Genomic DNA, 12,141 nt, shown 5'->3' with positions numbered 1-12,141 from the left:
TGTAAAATGATTACCACAATCAAGCTAATTAACATATCCATCATCTCACATAATTACTATTTTCTTCTTCTTTCTTTTTTGTGATGAGAACACTTAAGATCTACCCTTGCAGCAAATTTCAAGTATGCAATACAGGATTGTTCACTATAGTCACCGTGCTGGACACTAGATCTCCAGGTTTCAATTATCTTTCATAACTGCAACTCTGTACTCTGATCAACAGAGCCCCATTTCTTCCTCCCCGCAGCACCCTCCCCCCCCCAAGCACATTTCCACTCTCTGCCTCTATGAGTTTGACTGTTATAGATTCTACATATAATTGAGTCATGCAGTGATTGTTTTTCTCTACCTGGCTGCTTCACTTAATATATGTAATCTCTTCCAGGTCCATCCATTTTTGGCACAAATAACAGGATTTCCTTCTTTTTAAGGCTAAGTAATACTGGGGCACCTGGATGGCTCAGTCGGTTAAGTGCCTGACTTCCGCTCAGGTCATGATCTCACGGTTCCTGGGTTCCAGTCCCCAGTTGGGCTCTGTGCTGACAGCTAGCACAGAGCCTGGAGCCTGCTTCGGATTCTGTGTCTCCCTCTCTCTCTGCCCCTCCTCTGCTCATGCTGCCTCTCTCTCTCTCAGAAAAACATAAAATTTAAGTAATATTTTATTATATATATGTGCATATATTATACATATCACACACACACGTACATGCACAGACCACCTCTCCTTTATTCAACTGTCAACAGACATTTAGTGTGTGTCCACATTTTGGCTATTGTCAATGCAGCATTGGATGTGGGAGCGCAGACCTCTCTTTGAAGTCCTGATTTTGAGTTCTTTCAGATACATACCCAGAGGTGGAGGCTATGTTGAGGGATGTGGTTCTGCAGTTCTTTTCACGATGGTCTTGTCAGGTATTGGTATTGAGGAAATGATGGTATCACAGACTAAGCTGGAAAGGATTCTTTTGTCCTCTATTTTCTGGAATGTTTATATAGAATTCACTTGTGAGGCTATTTGGGCCCAAGGTTTCCTTTGTGTGGGAATTTTTAATATTATTAACTCAGTGCTGTTAATAGTAATAGGGATATTCAGATTTTCTATTTCTTCTTGAATCAGTTAGGGGGATTTGTGTCTTTCAAAGAATGTTTTGCTTCATTAACATAGTTTAAGTAACTGGTATCATTTTCTTCATTTTATTCCTTTATCATCATTTTGGTTTTGAAGGAACTCTAATGATTTCTTTTTCACTTCTGATATTGACAATTGGTTTCTTCTCTCTTGTTTCCTTCATTAAGCATAATTTAGTCATGTATTGATCTTTCCAATAGATCAACTTTTGGTTTCATTGATTTTCTCTAATATTTGTTAGTTTCTTGTTTCATTGGCTTTTGTACTTATTTTTTGTTACTTCCTGCCTGCTACTGACTTTATATTTCCTTTCTTCTACTTTTCCAGGTCCCTATTGTAGAACTTTGGTAATTTATTTTGTACCTTTATTATTTTCTCATATGTGCATTTCAAGCTTTAAATTTCATTTTAAACATTGCCTTAGGTGCATATGATATACTTTTTTTAAATTTTTACTTTTTCAAATACTTTTTACTATTTCAAAGTATTATTTAAATTTCCTTTGATTTCTTCTTCAATTCAAGGGCTATTTAGAAGTGTGTTGTTTAATTTCCAAATATTAGATGTTTTCTGGACACGTTTTAAAAATTATTTTTAATGCAATTCAATTGTGGTCAAAAGACATACTCAATCCCTTGAATGCTTTAAGATTAGTTTGAAAACCAGGTGTATTGTCTCTTTGAAGGAATGTTCGTTTTGTGCTTGCAACAAATATTTACTTTTCTGCAGTTGGGTGAAACTTTCTGTAAGTGACAATTAGTTCAATTTGGTTGATAGGCTTGTTCAAAACTGCTCTACTCTGCAAATTTCTCTCTACTTGATTTATTGATTATTGAGAGAAAAATATCCAAATTTCCAATCATATTTGTGATTTGATCTATACCTACTTTTGCTTCTATCAGTCTTTGCTTCATATAAGGAAGCATTTTTATCAAGTGCTTACACACTTATGATTACTAGTTATACTTTATAAATTCACCTTTTTATCATTTTGAAATTTACCTTTTTGCCTTTGGCAGTATTTTTTATTCTGAAATCTATTTTATCTGGTATTAGTATATCCAAGGAGACTTTCTTAAGATTAATGTTTGATGGTTTATATTTTTCTAATTTTTTACTTTTAAAAACTATTCATGACATTATAAGATTCTTAAAGACAACTATATTTTGATATTGTTCTTTGATCCAGTCAGGCAATGTCTGTCTTTTAATTAAAATGTATAGATAATTTACTTTTTTAAAATCCCTTTTTCAATGTTTTTATCTTTTTCAAATTGAAGTATAATTAATATACAGTGTTATATCAGTTTCACATGCACAATATAATGATTCAAGTATTCTATGCATTAGTCATCTCGGTAAGTGTGCTCTTGACCCTCTATCTATTTCACCCGTCTCCCCACCCACGTCCTTCTTTGGTAACCACCAGTTTGTTTTCTACATTTAAAAGTCTTTATTTTCAGTAGATAATTTTTTGATAATTTATTTTAATATAATTGTGATATAGTTTAAATCCATCTCATTTTTTAATGTTTTATTTATTTCTGAGAGAGAGATAGAGACAGTGTGAGCAGGGAGGGTCAGAAAGAGAGGGAGACACAGAATCTGAAACAGGCTCCAGGCTCTGAGCTGTCAGCACAAAGCCCGACACAGGGCTCAAGCCCACAAACTGTGAGATCAAGACCTGAGCCTAAGCCGGACGCTTAACCGACTGAGCCACCCAGGCACCCCTATCTCATTATTTTTTAATTTGTCTCATATATTCTATTTTCCTTAGTCTCTCATTCCTAATTTTTTTCATGAATGGACTACTTTTTTAGTGTTTAATTTTACCTCCATTACTGACTTATTGGCTATATCTATTTGTGTTATTTAGTGATTTTTCTAGCACTTAACCTATCATCGACAATATCAACAATAAAGCCATAGTTTAACTTCAAATATGTTAAGAACTTTAGTAAGATATACTTCTTTTTCCTCCTGTTCTCACTTAGATAATGTGATACATCACATTATAAAAGAAAGGATGAGAGCCATATGGTCCTCTCAATAGATGAAGAAAAAGCATTAGACAAAATATAGCATCCATTCTTGATAAAAACCCTCAACAAATAGGAATAGAGGGAACATAGTCAACATCACGAAGGCCATGTATGAAAGACTCACAGCTAATATAATCTTCAATGGGGAAAAACTGAGAGTTTATCCTCTACAATCAGGAACAAGACACGGATGTCCACTTTCACCACTGTTATTTAATACAGTACTGGAAGTCATAGCCTCAGCAATCAGACAATACAAATAAAAGGCATCCGAATTGGCAAGGAAGAAGTCAAGGTTTGAGTATTTGCAGACAACATGGTATTCTATGTAGAAAAGCCAAAAGATTTCACCCAAAGATTGCTAGAACTAATACACAAATTCAGCAAAGTCTTAGGATATAAAATCAATGTACAGAAATTATTTCTGGGGTGCTGGGTGACTCAGTCAGTTGGATGTTTGACTCCTGGTTTGGACTTAGGTCATGATCTCATAGTTCATTAGTTAGAGCCCTGTGTCAGACTCTGTGATGACAGCTCTGAGTCTGCTTGGGATTCTCTCTCTCTTTCTCTCTCTGGCCCCTCCCACTCATGCACATGCTCATTCTCTGTCTCTCTCAAAAAATTAAATTAATTAAAAAAATAAAATTATTTCATGTATTTTACTTCATATATTCTGTAAACCCCATAATACATTGTTATTATTCTTACAACACTTAGTTGCTTTTAAAATAATTCACACATGAGAATAAATTTTTTTTATATTTACCCAATATTTGCTATTTCAATGCTCTTCATTCCTTTGCATTCATCCATTATTTCCTTTGACATTATTTTCCTAAGCCTGAAAAAAATTCCATTAACAATTCTTATAGTGTAGGTCGGCCAGGAATAAATTATCTCAGCTTTAGTTTCTCTGACAAATTCTTTATATCATCTTTATTATTAAAGGATATTTTCACTGGATGAAGAGTTCTAAATTGAGAGTTTTTTGCAGTTCTTAAAAAATATCTTCCCATTAGTTCTGGCTTGCAGTTTCTGCTGACCACTTATTTGTATCTTTGTTTAAATATAGATGTTGTATATGGCTTGATATGAGATTTTTTTCCCCCATGAATCATGTTCCACAATTTAATTATACCACATTTTGGTATTAATTTCTTTGTATTTATCTCACTTGATGCTCACTGAGTTTCTTGGATAATAAATGCCCTCAAATTAGGAAAATATTTGGCTACTTCTTCAAAAATTTATTTTTTCCATTGCATAACCACTCCTTTAGGCACTGTGGTTACATTGTACGTGGGACTGTCCGATACTGATACTGTTCCCTGGCCTATTCATGCCCAGCTGATTTTTCTTCTTTGATCTTTTATTTTTTCTTCATTCATTTTTGCATAATTTATATTGATATTTTCCATGTTCACTGGCATTTTCTTCTGCCATGCCTGATCCCACAATTCATCCCATCCCATTTTTTATCTTACTATTAATTTCTCATATTACATATTTTCATTTCTGACAGTTCTATTTGGTTATTTTTTGTGCCTTCTATATCTTTCCTTGTCTGGATTTAAATAATCTTAGATGGTTAAGTACTAGCCAGTTTAATCTCTTTCTCAGCTAATTCCGTCTTCTCTTATATTTATCTACTTCCATTGACTGCTTTTTCCCTTGGTTGTGGCTTACTTATTCCTTATCCTTTGCATGTCTAGTAATTTTCATAGGATTCAGGATACCATGATGTTTCATTGTGAATTGCCTGGGATGTGTTGTTTTTATCTGATGAGCATTGGGCTTTGTTCTCAAACATTGTTAATTATTTCCAGTTCAGTATGAGTTGTTAGGCTTGCCTCAACCATAATTAGGGAAGACCTGAACAGTGTTTACTTTGGGGATTGTTTACTCACAATAATAAGATGTGACCTTCTGGGTTTTCTGTTGAATACCCTGAGTGGTCAGTATCAGGTGGGTCAAAACTCAAATACCCTGCCCTGAATTTGACAATGGAACCATTATGATCTCTCTGTTCCTTGCCCTTCTTCACAGAGTTCACCCTATGCTTGTGTCTTTTGATGTTCAGCAACAAGAATCCTTATACAAATCTCTGGAGCTCTCTCTTCCTTCCTTCCTTCTTTTTTTCCCTTCCCTTTTCTTTTCCTTCCTTCCTTCCTTCCTTCCTTTCCTCCTTCATGAACCTCTGCAGCTCTCATTTACCTCAGTCTCCTTGAAGTTCAATATTTGTTACCTAAATTCAATGAGACCAACATTCTATGCTTGGTCCTGACCTGTGTCACCAGTCAGAATGCCAGGATGATTATTGGATCCACCTTACTATTGTCATTCTCTCAGGAGCCACAGAACTTTGCTGACTTTTTTTCCAATACCTGAAAATAATTGTTTTCTGTGTTCTTTTCTAGTTTTCTAGCACTAAGTGTTAAAAGAATAATTTGGACTTTGCTATTCCATTATGGCCAGAAAAGAAAACAATTCCTATGTTTCAATTTACCCCACTTGTACAAAAGAGTTTCATGATGATATTATTGGTGGTATAATGAATGACTGAAAGTCACCAGTAAAATGGCAAGTATTGGGTGAGTACTATAATGGGATAGTTAATTAATACTGCAATACTAGATTTACTAAATAATTTAATTCAGCAGTCTCCTGAAACTAATTAAGTGCATTAATAGAGAACTTAAGTCTCAGTCTCCTGGATGGAGGAGATGAATGTGATAATATTGAGAACACAGAGTCATATCTTTTTGGTTCATCCAGGCTCCAGTCGTGGGCCACACTTCAGCTTCCAGAAATAAATCATGCATCCTACTGCCAATCTTTTCTTCTGTGCTGTTTACTCTACCAAGAAGGCTTTTGGCACCTTAGAGGAATGTCATATCATTAAGGAAGACTTGCTGACTTACATGTTCGTCTTCTGTGCTTATTTCATTTGTCATAATGTAATATAATTTTCTAATTATGGCATTTTAAAACATTTTTAATGTTTATTTATTATTTGTGAGAGAGAGACAGAGTGCGAGTGGGGGAGGGGCAGAGAGAGAGGGAGACACAGAATCCAAATCAGGCTCCAGACTCGGAGCTGTCAGCACAGATCCTGATGTGGGTCTCGAACTCATCATAAACTATGAGATCATGACCTGAGCCAAAGTCAGATATTGAACAACTGAGCCACCCAGGTGCTCTGTGGCTTTTTTTTAATCCTGTAGTGAGTGAGTTTCAAAAGCAGGGGTTGTGACTTACTCATCTTTGTGTTTTGAGCACTTTGCCTAAGATTCTGGGTCTAGTAAGTGTTCATTAAATGCTCATTTAATGCATGTATGTATAAACACTTTACTAAGTTGAGTAAAAGCTTAGTATGTGTCTAAGTTGTACTTCATTTTTACCACCCAAATAATCTAACTCTTAAAATCCTTATGAAAGGATCATGAATATTGTCTTTGTGATGAAGAAACTAAGTCTGAAAATATCTATATAATTTTCTCCAAATCCAACTAGTGACCAGAGAGTGAATAAAATGTGCAAAGAAAACATTTTGTCTGTTTGAGCTATTTACAGGTGTCAATAAAAGCATTCTCTTTCGGAGCAAGTCCCCGTTGTTGTTTACTGTCCTTGTGATCTAGCCATGTCCTTCACAGTGATTGGCCCAAGGTTAATGGTGTCTTCATTTATATGTTTACTTATGCGTCTTCTATCTCCAACACTAGATGTTAAACTTGTCTCCTCCATGACGTGATTTACACAGCACAGCTTTTGTTTGTTCTCTTCATTGATGGACCCTAGCACTTAGCAGAGCTCCTTGCACCCAGCAAATACTCAAGATCAAGGCAATTCATATTTATACCCACTTCCTTTTTTGTTGTTTTATGTATTCCTTTTTTTTTTTTTCAAATGCAATGCCATTTCTATAATGAGTGGGAACACAATGCAAAGGACCTTTAAGCCAAATTGAACCCAAATAGCTTTTCCACCAATTTCACCAACTACTCTGAGCAAGGCATTTAATCCCACATTTTTCTTCTGTAAAATGGTACTAACTAAGCCTAAATGTCATGGTTGGTATAAGAAACCATTAAAATAATAAATATAATCAGCCTTAGTTCCAGAAAATACTTTATTCCCATCCCTTGGAGGATGTTTCATCCATATATTACACTCAATGTGGAAAGAAGTTTCACTTAAATTGTGAAAACAAAATTGTCATTTTAAAGAACAAACATATTGCTGATTAAAATAATCTGAAAGAAGTTCTAGCCTTCAAGCTGAATGAATTCATGAAATGAACATTACCACAGTTTTCTGCTTGTGGTCATAGAATTAGTATGAAGGGGGAGATTTTTTTTTTAAAAGAAGAAGAAATTCCTGCTGGCCCCCATTTATAAGTTGAAGGGAATGCATGGCAAGAAATGCATTTAGCAAACATTGATGGGCATCTATTATGTGCATAGTGCAAGTTGCCCCTCATCTAAAGGTGATTGTCATGCCCAGAAAAAGCCTAGAATTTACATTCACTTTCTGCATGTTTTGGGACAAATGTGTATCCTTTCTTGACTTAAGCTTTTACATTTGCAAGAGAAAAAAAACCATTTCCAGTCCATCTTCACAAAATGATGGACAATACCAGTCAGGATGTATGTGAAAGAGTCATTTATCCATTCATAACACAAATATTAACCGAGTGACTTCCCTGTGCTAAGTGTTGGCAATACAAGGGTTGACCATGCATACAAGTTCCTATCTTTCCAGAATTTACAAACTTTCTAAGACAGAAAGGAGTTGACAAATCATGAGTATTTCACAGAGGCTCAAGGTGCTGGAAGAATTCAGCTTAGTTGCAATATTGTAGTAGCAGAAGCGGTAGCAGCATGCATTCATTTGCCCGACATTATCAAGGGTCCATGATACAACATCAGTTTATTAACAAAACACAATTCTCCTAGTAAAGAGCATCAGTTTCTCAATTTGAGCATTTGGTTTGTACAGTCCATCTTCAAATGAGCTGGTATAATTTCTGGGACATTTAGAATGAGTTTTCCTAGACTCAAAGTATCCTTCAGAACTATTTAAAGCAAGGTATACTATTAACACTGACTTGATTTTAACAGAAAAAGAAATAAATCTTTGATATTACCCAGGGACATCAAAACATAGTTTTCTAGGCCTGAGGACTCCACATAATGATTGTGTAACATAGTCTTGGTTTGCTTCCTGAGATCAAATCCAGATTGGGAGTATTTATTAGTTACATCACAGATAGGTCTCCTCAAACTTCAAATTTTGCATTAGTTTTATGAATCGGTGATCTAGTCACTTAATGATGGCTATGCTCATTTACATGTTGACACGTTTCCACATTTGCCTTTCTACCTGAGCAAGATTTAGCATAGACAGTATAAGGCTGCTAGAAATCAGTTTTTGTTGAATTAATTGTATTTTCTGAATTCTAGGCTCCTACAACAATCTCTGTGTAGCCCTATTTCAAACCTTTTCCCCACTGTATTATAATAATCCATTGTCAATGTTTGTCTCTCAAATCTTATTTCCACTACTTACCATCTGTCTCATCTCCCTATCTTGTAACATGGAGGTAACAAGATATATCTCAGAGGCATGTGACTATGACATGATACATGCAGTGCCCAATGGAATTATGAGCCCCAACATCTTTTTCTTTTCTTTTTGTGGTTTCACATAAAACTAGATCTAGTTAGAGAGGGAAGGTAAGGGTGGCAGGGAGTTAGCTCATGCTAACTCTTGTGATGTGTGTCCCCATAAATAACACTGTCATCTCCAGGCAGGCTGGTGGCTCGTACCAACAGATTTTAAACTCTGCAGTTCTCAACATAAACACAAGAAGGAGCCACCCATTTGGAACCACACACACCTATACTGTGAGGGCTCTGGGTCCAGGGCTAGACTTTAGCTTTCCTTTGAAGTTTAGTTCTAGAATAAACTTGACACATAGTTGGTGCTCAGTAAATATGTGTTAAATGGGCAAAATACAAACTTGAATATCATTACAAGATAAAATTAAGTGTAATTCTAATGTCCGTGTTGACAACTTTAAGAACGATGTATTTGAGGAACAAGGCTAGTCTGCTGAACGGTGTTCGTTGTATAATAACTGACAGTTTACCAAACCAATTCATTTTTGATGTACATTTCACTGTGGAAGACCAAGTTTATGATTTTGTTTGTTTGTTTGTTTTTGTAATTGAGAGTCAATGCATGTTCATTAGCATTAAGAAATTAATAGTTTAGTTTAGTGGCTAAGTTAATTTTATTAATTTAGCAGAAAAAACTATGGGTTTAGTGATGGATCTATGTTTAAAATTCACTAAGCTGCGAAGTGCTCCCTGACGAGTTATTTGGAAGGAGAGGCTTGTACAGGGGAACTATGGATTTTGAATTTTGAAAGGTCAGGAATGGAATTTCCTATGTCTCACTTTTCTGGTTTGTAAATGGCATTAGTGATTTCTGCCTCATCAGGCTATTAGAAGGATCAAATAAAATAATGGCTTGTTAAATGCACTAGAAAATAAATAATTTATCCCTCTTTCAAGAATGATTGTCTGCATTATAAAGTAAACATCAATTATAGAGTGATGGGGATTGAAGTCATGTATATGAAGTGCATTTTAAATAATAAATTGCCATTAAAATAATATTAAATAAATAATAAATTACCATTAAAATGTGTCATTATTAAAATTGAAATTATCAACAGAGTGGAAAATATTTTGTTCCAAATATTCTAAAGTTTTCATTTGAGGCATTTTTAACAAATTGCTTTGGGCATAAATGGGTTTACTTTTAAAATTTAAAAATAGGACAGGGATCAAATTAGACTCCCTGTACTATTTTTAGAGCCCACAAATGTGTGTTCTGACTGACAGGGTCTGTGCCAATTTTCTACCAGATGGGATTACCATTGCTCGCTTTTAAATCATGTGCAAAAGCAGATTTTACTGCTGAGTAAATGACACCTGATATGGTCAATAGGGCACCCTTGAAGGAGAAGAAATCTTTTTTTTTCCTTTTGCGACCACAAGGATATTATTTAATAAATTTTCCCTCGAAAGTGCCCATATTAGTAGAAGCCTGGAACTGTCCCCAAAGCATGAAATAACAGTCTAGTTGCAGATGACTTCAAGCCTATAATATTACAGTTGTAGCTCATTGATCCAACATCACTGGAAAATGTACTTTTTGATGAGGCAATTTTGCAAACTACTGAAAGCCACACTTTCAATACAGCAACTAAACTTGGTTAATTATTTGAATGGAAACTTTATAAGTGAATTTTATATTTCCTTATGCTACTGACTAAAATGCTATCAATTTTTATGCTCTGCTGTAATTTAGGGGCATCCTCCTGGATGTGAGGAGTGAAAGCCTGTCGTCCCTGCACCAAATGTCCCCAGTTTGCTGTGCTTACAAGGATCATGTCTGGCCTTTTACCTGTTTTGGCTTCTCCCTGTGGCAGATCAGTTTCAGCTTGCTACTGGTACTTCATCCATGTCACCTGTCCCACCTTCCGTCTCCTGCCAATACTCTTGAAGGTGCTGAGAATAGAGTGATTCTGACTTCACTTTCCCCTGGTTTCCTGGTTTTATTTATTTATTTTTTTTAATTTTTTTTTTTTTGAGGGAGAAAGAGAGAGGGACAGAGTGTGAGCAGGGGAGGGGCAGAGAGAGCGGGAGATAGAGTCTGAAGCAGGCTCCAGGCTCTGAGCTGTCAGCATGAAGCCCAATGCAGGGCTCAAACTCAGGAACCGCAAGATGATGACCTGAGCTGAAGTCAGATGCTTAACCAGCTGAACATCCCAGGCACCTCTGGTTTCCTGGTTTTAGTACTGGAAGCCCACATCCTGGAAACCCTTAGATTTGGGACACTGGGGCAGTTAGTCACTCCACTTGCAACTTACTTACAGAGATCACAACATGTTAGAAATCATTCACAAAGGAGGAGTAAATAGAATCCAAATAAATGTCTGCGGCTTCCTTCACAAGTACAATTAATGAGTTCTGTCATATGCATTATCACTGTAATTTTAAGGCCAGATTTTATTTTCATATTCATCCTGAGCTTAGTTCTGGATTGCTGATATTATACGATATGGCCTATTTTTCCCTCCAGATGGGGACCTGTGACCCACACTATCTCAACCAACTCCAGTTAGTTAGATTCTGCCAATTCATAAGCAGTTGCTTAGACGTGCCTAGGTGGCATCTACACAGTGACAAACAACTGGTTTCAGAGTTGCAAGAAAATTAGGATTCTGGCATTTGTGACCACACGAATGAACCCGGAAGGCATGGTACTTAAGTGAATTAATCAGCGACAGATGGACCAAGACTGTGTGATCCAATTTACATGAGGCACCTAAAATAGTCAAACTCATAGAAGCAGGGAGACAACTGTGGTTACCAGGGACTGGGAGGTTGTTGGGGGGTGGGGGGAGGGAGGAGTGGGAAAGTGTCCAGTTGGTGTAGAGTTTCAGTTACACAAGACGAATGAGTTTGAGAGATCTGCTGTACAGCACGGCACTTAGAATCAACAATTCTACATCGTGCACTCAAAAACAAGAGTTTAGACCTCCCATTAAGTGTTCTCACCACACAAAACAGACAGACAAAGAAACAAGAATACCTGCTTTGGCAGCATGGATTGTAAAATTAGAACAATAGAGAGAAGATTAGCATGACCGGTGGGCAAGGATCATGCAAATCGTGAAGTGTTCCCTATTTTTTGTGTGTGTGATGAGTTTTGATCTCACAACTGGGTTCCCATGTGAGCATATTTAGAAATACACTGCTAGAGATTTAAAACTTGAGTGATAACAAATTTATGGCAACGTGTGGACAAACATCAGTTTAAAATGGAATTTGTCACAGACCTTGCATTTGTAATGGGGAATGGGGAGATATTGCTTCCAAAGGGGTGAAAATTGGT

The 12,141-nt window shown here is 36.1% G+C and overlaps 1 pseudogene; it reads left to right on the top strand.

Annotated features, from left to right (window-relative positions):
• Positions 1-11,838: 11,838 nt before the first annotated feature.
• LOC144220390 (U6 spliceosomal RNA) lies at positions 11,839-11,938 on the top strand (annotated as a pseudogene).
• The last annotated feature ends 203 nt before the right edge of the window (positions 11,939-12,141 follow it).

This window comes from Crocuta crocuta, unplaced genomic scaffold (genome assembly GCF_008692635.1).
Source record: "Crocuta crocuta isolate KB4526 unplaced genomic scaffold, BGI_CrCroc_1.0 scaffold179, whole genome shotgun sequence".
NCBI lineage: Eukaryota > Metazoa > Chordata > Mammalia > Carnivora > Hyaenidae > Crocuta > Crocuta crocuta.
The sequence above is the reverse complement of the archived record's forward strand: the minus strand, read 5'-3'. Positions and strand labels throughout refer to the sequence as shown.